We start from the raw sequence: 10,607 nt of genomic DNA on the forward strand, positions 1-10,607 counted from the left end.
CTACAGAAAGAGTGTTCAGAACTGCGCAATCAAAAGTATGGTTTAACTCTGTTAGCTTAATGAACATATCAGGAATAAGTTTCACACAATGCTTCTGTGTAGTTTTTATTTGAAGATATTATTTTTCCCAATAGAGGCCTCTTAGCGCTCAGAATGTCCAATTGCAGTTTCTACAGAAAGAGTGTTTCAGAAAGGCTCAATCAAAAGTAAGGTTCAACTCTGTTAGTTGAATGCACAGAACAGAAAGAAGTTTCATACAATGCTTCTGTGTAGTTTATATTTGAACATATTCTTTTTTCCACTATTACCCACTTAGCGCTACGAATGTCCAGTTGCATTTTCTACAGACAGAGTGTTTCAAAACTGCTCAATCAAAAGTATGGTTTAACTCTGTTAGCTGAATGCTCAGATCAGAAAGAAGTTTCACAGAATACTTCTGTGTAGTTTATATTTGAATATATTCCTTTTTCCACTACTATTCTCTTAGCGCTCCAAATGTCCAGTTGCATTTTCTACAGAAAGAGTGTTCAGATCTGCTGAATCAAAAGTATGGTTTAACTCTGTTAGCTGAATGCACAGATCAGAAAGAAGTTTCACAGAATGATTCTGTGTAGTTTATATTTGGAGACATTCCTTTTTCCACTATTACCCTCTTAGCGCTCCGAATCTCCACTTGCATTTTCTACAGAAAGAGTGTTTCAGAACGGCTGAATCAAAACTAAGGTTCAACTCTTTTAGTTGAACAAACAGAACAGAAAGAAGTTTCACACATTTCTTCTGTGTAGTTTTTATTGTAGACATTCTTTTTCTCAATATAGGCCTCTTAGCGCTCAGAATGTCCAATTGCAGTTTCTACAGAAAGAGTGTTTCAGAACGGCTCAATCAAAAGTAAGGTTCAAATCTGTTAGTTGAATGCACAGAACAGAAAGACGTTTCATACAATGCTTCTGTGTAGTTTATATTTGAACATATTCTTTTTTCCACTATTACCCACTTAGCGCTACGAATGTCCAGTTGCATTTTCTACAGACAGTGTGTTTCAAAACTGCTCAATCAAAAGTATGGTTTAACTCTGTTAGCTGAATGCTCAGATCAGAAAGACGTTTCCCAGAATGCTTCTGTGTAGTTTATATTTGAATATATTCCTTTTTCCACTACTACGCTCTTAGCGCTCCAAATGTCCAGTTGCATTTTCTACAGAAAGAGTGTTCAGACCTGCTCAATCCAAAGTATGGTTTAACACTGTTAGCTGAATGCACAGATCATAAAGAAGTTTCACCGAATGATTCTGTGTAGTTTATATTTGAAGACATTCCTTTTTCCACTATTACCCTCTTAGCGCTCCGAATCTCCACTTGCATTTTCTACAAAAAGAGTGTTTCATAACTGCTCAATCAAAAATATGTTTTATCTCTGTTAACTGAATTTACAGATCAGAAATAAGTTTCACAGAATGCATCTGTGTAGTTTTTATTTGAAGATATTCTTTTTCCCAATGTTGGCCTCTTAGCGCTTAGCATGTCCAATTGCTGTTTCTACAGAAAGAGTGTTTCAGAACGGCTCAATCAAAAGTAAGGTTCAACTCTGTTGGTTGAATGCACAGAACAGAAAGAATTTTCACAGAATGCTACTGTGTAGTTTATATTTGAATATATTCCTTTTTCCACTATTACCCTCTTAGCGCTCCGAATGTCCACTTGCATATTCTACAGAAAGAGTGTTCAGCACTGCGCAATCAAAAGTATGGTTTAACTCTGTTAGCTTAATGAACATATCAGAAATAAGTTTCACACAATATTTCTGTGTAGTTTTTATTTGAAGATATTATTTTTCCCAATAGAGGCCTCTTAGCGCTCAGAATGTCCAATTGCAGTTTCTACAGAAAGAGTGTTTCAGAAAGGCTCAATCAAAAGTCAGGTTCAACTCTGTTAGTTGAATGCACAGAACAGAAAGAAGTTTCATACAATGCTTCTGTGTAGTTTATATTTGAACATATTCGTTTTTCCACTATTACCCACTTAGCGCTACGAATGTCCAGTTGCATTTTCTACAGACAGAGTGTTTCAAAACTGCTCAATCAAAAGTATGGTTTAACTCTGTTAGCTGAATGCTCAGATCAGAAAGAAGTTTCACAGAATGCTTCTGTGTAGTTTATATTTGAATATATTCCTTTTTCCACTACTACTCTCTTAGCGCTCCAAATGTCCAGTTGCATTTTCTACAGAAAGAGTGTTCAGATCTGCTCAATCAAAAGTATGGTTTAACTCTGTTAGCTGAATGCACAGATCAGAAATAAGTTTCACAGAATGATTCTGTGTAGTTTATATTTGGAGACATTCCTTTTTCCACTATTACCCTCTTAGCGCTGCGAATCTCCACTTGCATTTTCTACAGAAAGAGTGTTTCAGAACAGCTCAATCAAAACTAAGGTTCAACTCTTTTAGTTGAACAAACAGAACAGAAAGAAGTTTCACACAATTCTTCTGTGTAGTTTTTATTTGTAGACATTCTTTTTCCCAATATAGGCCTCTTAGCGCTCAGAATGTCCAATTGCAGTTTCTACAGAAAGAGTGTTTCAGAACGGCTCAATCAAAAGTAAGGTTCAACTCTGTTAGTTGAATGCACAGAACAGAAAGAAGTTTCATACAATGCTTCTGTGTAGTTTATATTTGAACATATTCTTTTTTCCACTATTACCCACTTAGCGCTACGAATGTCCAGTTGCATTTTATACAGACAGTGTGTTTCAAAACTGCTCAATCAAAAGTATGGTTTAACTCTGTTAGCTGAATGCTCAGATCAGAAAGAAGTTTCACAGAATGCTTCTGTGTAGTTTATATTTGAATATATTCCTTTTTCCACTACTACGCTCTTAGCGCTCCAAATGTATAGTTGCATTTTCTACAGAAAGAGTGTTCAGATGTGTTCAATCAAAAGTATGGTTTAACTCTGTTAGCTGAATGCATAGATCAGAAAGAAGTTTCACAGAATGATTCTGTGTAGTTTATATTTGAAGACATTCATTTTTCCACTATTACCCTCTTAGCGCTCCGAATCTCCACTTGCATTTTCTACAAAAAGAGTATTTCATAACTGCTCAATCAAAAATATGTTTTATCTCTGTTAACTGAATTTACAGATCAGAAATAAGTTTCACAGAATGCATCTGTGTAGTTTTTATTTGAAGATATACTTTTTCCCAATGTTGGCCTCTTAGCGCTTAGCATGTCCAATTGCAGTTTCTACAGAAAGAGTGTTTCAGAACGGCTCAATCAAAAGTAAGGTTCAACTCTGTTAGTTGAATGCACAGAACAGAAAGAAGTTTCATACAATGCTTCTCTGTAGTTTATATTTGAACATATTCTTTTTTCCACTATTACCCACTTAGCGCTACGAATGTCCAGTTGCATTTTATACAGACAGTGTGTTTCAAAACTGCTCAATCAAAAGTATGGTTTAACTCTGTTAGCTGAATGCTCAGATCAGAAAGAAGTTTCACAGAATGCTTCTGTGTAGTTTATATTTGAATATATTCCTTTTTCCACTACTACGCTCTTAGCGCTCCAAATGTCCAGTTGCATTTTGTACAGAAAGAGTGTTCAGATCTGCTCAATCAAAAGTATGGTTTAACTCGGTTAGCTGAATGCACAGATCAGAAAGAAGTTTCACCGAATGATTCTGTGTAGTTTATATTTGAAGACATTCCTTTTTCCACTATTACCCTCTTAGCGCTCCGAATCTCCACTTGCATTTTCTACAAAAAGAGTGTTTCATAACTGCTCAATCAAAAATATGTTTTATCTCTGTTAACTGAATGTACAGATCAGAAATAAGTTTCACAGAATGCATCTGTGTAGTTTTTATTTGAAGATATTCTTTTTCCCAATGTTGGCCTCTTAGCGCTTAGCATGTCCAATTGCAGTTTCTACAGAAAGAGTGTTTCAGAACGGCTCAATCAAAAGTAAGGTTCAACTCTGTTGGTTGAATGCACAGAACAGAAAGAATTTTCACAGAATGCTACTGTGTAGTTTATATTTGAATATATTCCTTTTTCCACTATTACCCTCTTAGCGCTCCGAATGTCCACTTGCATTTTCTACAGAAAGAGTGTTCAGAACTGCGCAATAAAAATTATGGTTTAACTCTGTTAGCTTAATGAACATATCAGAAATAAGTTTCACACAATGCTTCTGTGTAGTTTTTATTTGAAGATATTTTTTTTCCCAATAGAGGCCTCTTAGCGCTCAGAATGTCTAATTGCAGTTTCTACAGAAATAGTGTTTCAGAAAGGCTCAATCAAAAGTAAGGTTCAACTCTGTTAGTTGAATGCACAGAACAGAAAGAAGTTTCATTTAATGCTTCTGTGTAGTTTATATTTGAACATATTATTTTTTCCACTATTACCCACTTAGCGCTACGAATGTCCAGTTGCATTTTCTACAGACAGAGTGTTTCAAAACTGCTCAATCAAAAGTATGGTTTAACTCTGTTAGCTGAATGCTCAGATCAGAAAGAAGTTTCACAGAATGCTTCTGTGTAGTTTATATTTGAATATATTCCTTTTTCCACTACTACTCTCTTAGCGCTCCAAATGTCCAGTTGCATTTTCAACAGAAAGAGTGTTCAGATCTGCTCAATCAAAAGTATGGTTTAACTCTGTTAGCTGAATGCACAGATCAGAAAGAAGTTTCACCGAATGATTCTGTGTAGTTTATATTTGAAGACATTACTTTTTCCACTATTACCCTCTTAGCGCTCCGAATCTCCACTTGCATTTTCTACAAAAAGAGTGTTTCATAACTGCTCAATCAAAAATATGTTTTATCTCTGTTAACTGAATTTACAGATCAGAAATAAGTTTCACAGAATGCATCTGTGTAGTTTTTATTTGAAGATATTCTTTTTCCCAATGTAGGCCTCTTAGCGCTTAGCATGTCCAATTGCAGTTTCTACAGAAAGAGTGTTTCAGAACGGCTCAATCAAAAGTAAGGTTCAACTCTGTTAGTTGAATGCACAGAACAGAAAGAATTTTCACAGAATGCTACTGTGTAGTTTATATTTGAATATATTCTCTTTTCCACTATTACCCTCTTAGCGCTCCGAATGTCCACTTGCATTTTCTACAGAAAGAGTGTTCAGAACTGCGCAATCAAAAGTATGGTTTAACTCTGTTAGCTTAATGAACATATCAGGAATAAGTTTCACACAATGCTTCTGTGTAGTTTTTATTTGAAGATATTATTTTTCCCAATAGAGGCCTCTTAGCGCTCAGAATGTCCAATTGCAGTTTCTACAGAAAGAGTGTTTCAGAAAGGCTCAATCAAAGTAAGGTTCAACTCTGTTAGTTGAATGCACAGAACAGAAAGAAGTTTCATACAATGCTTCTGTGTAGTTTATATTTGAACATATTCTTTTTTCCACTATTACCCACTTAGCGCTACGAATGTCCAGTTGCATTTTCTACAGACAGAGTGTTTCAAAACTGCTCAATCAAAAGTATGGTTTAACTCTGTTAGCTTAATGCTCAGATCAGAAAGAAGTTTCACAGAATGCTTCTGTGTAGTTTATATTTGAATATATTCCTTTTTCCACTACTATTCTCTTAGCGCTCCAAATGTCCAGTTGCATTTTCTACAGAAAGAGTGTTCAGATCTGCTCAATCAAAAATATGGTTTAACTCTGTTAGCTGAATGCACAGATCAGAAAGAAGTTTCACCGAATGATTCTGTGTAGTTTATATTTGAAGACATTCCTTTTTCCACTATTACCCCCTTAGCGCTCCGAATCTCCACTTGCATTTTCTACAAAAAGAGTGTTTCATAACTGCTCAATCAAAAATATGTTTTATCTCTGTTAACTGAATTTACAGATCAGAAATAAGTTTCACAGAATGCATCTGTGTAGTTTTTATTTGAAGATATTCTTTTTCCCAATGTAGGCCTCTTAGCGCTTAGCATGTCCAATTGCAGTTTCTACAGAAAGAGTGTTTCAGAACGGCTCAATCAAAAGTAAGGTTCAACTCTGTTAGTTGAATGCACAGAATAGAAAGAATTTTCACAGAATGCTACTGTGTAGTTTATATTTGAATATATTCCTTTTTCCACTATTACCCTCTTAGCGCTCCGAATGTCCACTTGCATTTTCTACAGAAAGAGTGTTCAGAACTGCGCAATCAAAAGTATGGTTTAACACTGTTAGCTTAATGAACATATCAGGAATAAGTTTCACACAATGCTTCTGTGTAGTTTTTATTTGAAGATATTATTTTTACCAATAGAGGCCTCTTAGCGCTCAGAATGTCCAATTGCAGTTTCTACAGAAAGAGTGTTTCAGAAAGGCTCAATCAAAAGTAAGGTTCAACTCTGATAGTTGAATGCACAGAACAGAAAGAAGTTTCATACAATGCTTCTGTGTAGTTTATATTTGAACATATTCTTTATTCCACTATTACCCACTTAGCGCTACGAATGTCCAGTTGCATTTTCTACAGACAGAGTGTTTCAAAACTGCTCAATCAAAAGTATGGTTTAACTCTGTTAGCTGAATGCTCAGATCAGAAAGAAGTTTCACAGAATGCTTCTGTGTAGTTTATATTTGAATATATTCCTTTTTCCACTACTACTCTCCTAGCGCTCCAAATGTCCAGTTGCATTTTCTACAGAAAGAGTGTTCAGATCTGATCAATCAAAAGTATGGTTTAACTCTGTTAGCTGAATGCACAGATCACAAAGAAGTTTCACAGAATGATTCTGTGTAGTTTATATTTGGAGACATTCCTTTTTCCACTATTACCCTCTTAGGGCTCTGAATCTCCACTTGCATTTTCTACAGAAAGAGTGTTTCAGAACGGCTCAATCAAAACTAAGGTTCAACTCTTTTAGTTGAACAAACAGAACAGAAAGAAGTTTCACACAATTCTTCTGTGTAGTTTTTATTTGTAGACATTCTTTTTCCCAATATAGGCCTCTTAGCGCTCTGAATGTCCAATTGCAGTTTCTACAGAAAGAGTGTTTCAGAACGGCTCAATCAAAAGTAAGGTTCAACTCTGTTAGTTGAATGCACAGAACAGAAAGAAGTTTCATACAATGCTTCTGTGTAGTTTATATTTGAACATATTCTTTTTTCCACTATTACCCACTTAGCGCTACGAATGTCCAGTTGCATTTTCTACAGACAGAGTGTTTCAAAACTGCTCAATCAAAGTATGGTTTAATTCTGTTAGCTGAATGCTCAGATCAGAAAGAAGTTTCACAGAATGCTTCTGTGTAGTTTATATTTGTATATATTCCTTTTTCCACTATTACCCTCTTAGCGCTCCAAATCTCCACTTGCATTTTCTACAAAAAGAGTGTTTCATAACTGCTCAATCAAAAATAAGTTTTATCTCTGTTAACTGAATTTACAGATCAGAAATAAGTTTCACAGAATGCATCTGTGTAGTTTTTATTTGAAGATATTCTTTTTCCCAATGTAGGCCTCTTAGCGCTTAGCATGTCCAATTGCAGTTTCTACAGAAAGAGTGTTTCAGAACGGCTCAATCAAAAGTAAGGTTCAACTCTGTTGGTTGAATGCACAGAACAGAAAGAATTTTGACAGAATGCTACTGTGTAGTTTATATTTGAATATATTCCTTTTTCCACTATTACCCTCTTAGCGCTCCGAATGTCCACTTGCATTTTCTACAGAAAGAGTGTTCAGAACTGCGCAATCAAAAGTATGGTTTAACTCTGTTAGCTTAATGAACATATCAGAAATAAGTTTCACACAATGCTTCTGTGTAGTTTTTATTTGAAGATATTATTTTTCCCAATAGAGGCCTCTTAGCGCTCAGAATGTCCAATTGCAGTTTCTACAGAAAGAGTGTTTCAGAAAGGCTCAATCAAAAGTAAGGTTCAACTCTGTTAGTTGAATGCACAGAACAGAAAGAAGTTTCATACAATGCTTCTGTGTAGTTTATATTTGAACATATTCTTTTTTCCACTATTACCCACTTAGCGCTACGAACGTCCAGTTGCATTTTCTACAGACAGAGTGTTTCAAAACTGCTCAATCAAAAGTATGGTTTAACTCTGTTAGCTGAATGCTCAGATCAGAAAGAAGTTTCACAGAATGCTTCTGTGTAGTTTATATTTGAATATATTCCTTTTTCCACTACTACTCTCTTAGCGCTCCAAATGTCCAGTTGCATTTTCTACAGAAAGAGTGTTCAGATCTGCTCAATCAAAAGTATGGTTTAACTCTGTTAGCTGAATGCACAGATCAGAAACAAGTTTCACAGAATGATTTTGTGTAGTTTATATTTGGAGACATTCCTTTTTCCACTATTACCCTCTTAGCGCTCCGAATCTCCACTTGCATTTTCTACAGAAAGAGTGTTTCAGAACGGCTCAATCAAAACTAAGGTTCAACTCTTTTAGTTGAACAAACAGAACAGAAAGTTGTTTCACACAATTCTTCTGTGTAGTTTTTATTTGTAGACATTCTGTTTCCCAATATAGGCCTCCTAGCGCTCAGAATGTCCAATTGCAGTTTCTACAGAAAGAGTGTTTCAGAACGGCTCAATCAAAAGTAAGGTTCAACTCTGTTAGTTGAATGCACAGAACAGAAAGAAGTTTCATACAATGCTTCTGTGTAGTTTATATTTGAACATATTCTTTTTTCCACTATTAGCCACTTAGCGCTACGAATGTCCAGTTGCATTTACTACAGACAGAGTGTTTCAAAACTGCTCAATCAAAAGTATGGTTTAACTCTGTTAGCTGAATGCTCAGATCAGAAAGAAGTTTCACGGAATGCTTCTGTGTAGTTTATATTTGAATATATTCCTTTTTCCACTACTACGCTCTTAGCGCTCCAAATGTCCAGTTTCATTTTCTACAGAAAGAGTGTTCAGATCTGCTCAATCAAAAGTATGGTTTAACTCTGTTAGCTGAATGCACAGATCAGAAAGAAGTTTCACCGAATGATTCTGTGTAGTTTATATTTGAAGACATTACTTTTTCCACTATTACCCTCTTAGCGCTCCGAATCTCCACTTGCATTTTCTACAAAAAGAGTGTTTCATAACTGCTCAATCAAAAATATGTTTTATCTCTGTTAACTGAATTTACAGATCCGAAATAAGTTTCACAGAATGCATCTGTGTAGTTTTTATTTGAAGATATTCTTTTTCCCAATGTAGGCCTCTTAGCGCTTAGCATGTCCAATTGCAGTTTCTACAGAAAGAGTGTTTCAGAACGGCTCAATCAAAAGTAAGGTTCAACTCTGTTAGTTGAATGCACAGAACAGAAAGAATTTTCACAGAATGCTACTGTGTAGTTTATATTTGAATATATTCCCTTTTCCACTATTACCCTCTTAGCGCTCCGAATGTCCACTTGCATTTTCTACAGAAAGAGTGTTCAGAACTGCGCAATCAAAAGTATGGTTTAACTCTGTTAGCTTAATGAACATATCAGGAATAAGTTTCACACAATGCTTCTGTGTAGTTTTTATTTGAAGATATTATTTTTCCCAATAGAGGCCTCTTAGCGCTCAGAATGTCCAATTGCAGTTTCTACAGAAGGAGTGTTTCAGAAAGGCTCAATCAAAAGTAAGGTTCAACTCTGTTAGTTGAATGCACAGAACAGAAAGAAGTTTCATACAATGCTTCTGTGTAGTTTATATTTGAACATATTCTTTTTTCCACTATTACCCACTTAGCGCTACGAATGTCCAGTTGCATTTTCTACAGACAGAGTGTTTCAAAACTGCTCAATCAAAAGTATGGTTTAACTCTGTTAGCTTAATGCTCAGATCAGAAAGAAGTTTCACAGAATGCTTCTGTGTAGTTTATATTTGAATATATTCCTTTTTCCACTACTATTCTCTTAGCGCTCCAAATGTCCAGTTGCATTTTCTACAGAAAGAGTGTTCAGATCTGCTGAATCAAAAGTATGGTTTAACTCTGTTAGCTGAATGCACAGATCAGAAAGAAGTTTCACAGAATGATTCTGTGTAGTTTATATTTGGAGACATTCCTTTTTCCACTATTACCCTCTTAGCGCTCCGAATCTCCACTTGCATTTTCTACAGAAAGAGTGTTTCAGAACGGCTGAATCAAAACTAAGGTTCAACTCTTTTAGTTGAACAAACAGAACAGAAAGAAGTTTCACACATTTCTTCTGTGTAGTTTTTATTGTAGACATTCTTTTTCTCAATATAGGCCTCTTAGCGCTCAGAATGTCCAATTGCAGTTTCTACAGAAAGAGTGTTTCAGAACGGCTCAATCAAAAGTAAGGTTCAAATCTGTTAGTTGAATGCACAGAACAGAAAGACGTTTCATACAATGCTTCTGTGTAGTTTATATTTGAACATATTCTTTTTTCCACTATTACCCACTTAGCGCTACGAATGTCCAGTTGTATTTTCTACAGACAGTGTGTTTCAAAACTGCTCAATCAAAAGTATGGTTTAACTCTGTTAGCTGAATGCTCAGATCAGAAAGACGTTTCCCAGAATGCTTCTGTGTAGTTTATATTTGAATATATTCCTTTTTCCACTACTACGCTCTTAGCGCTCCAAATGTCCAGTTGCATTTTCTACAGAAAGAGTGTTCAGACCTGCTC

The sequence above is a fragment of the Symphalangus syndactylus genome, chromosome 12 (genome assembly GCF_028878055.3).
Source record: "Symphalangus syndactylus isolate Jambi chromosome 12, NHGRI_mSymSyn1-v2.1_pri, whole genome shotgun sequence".
Lineage (NCBI taxonomy): Eukaryota > Metazoa > Chordata > Mammalia > Primates > Hylobatidae > Symphalangus > Symphalangus syndactylus.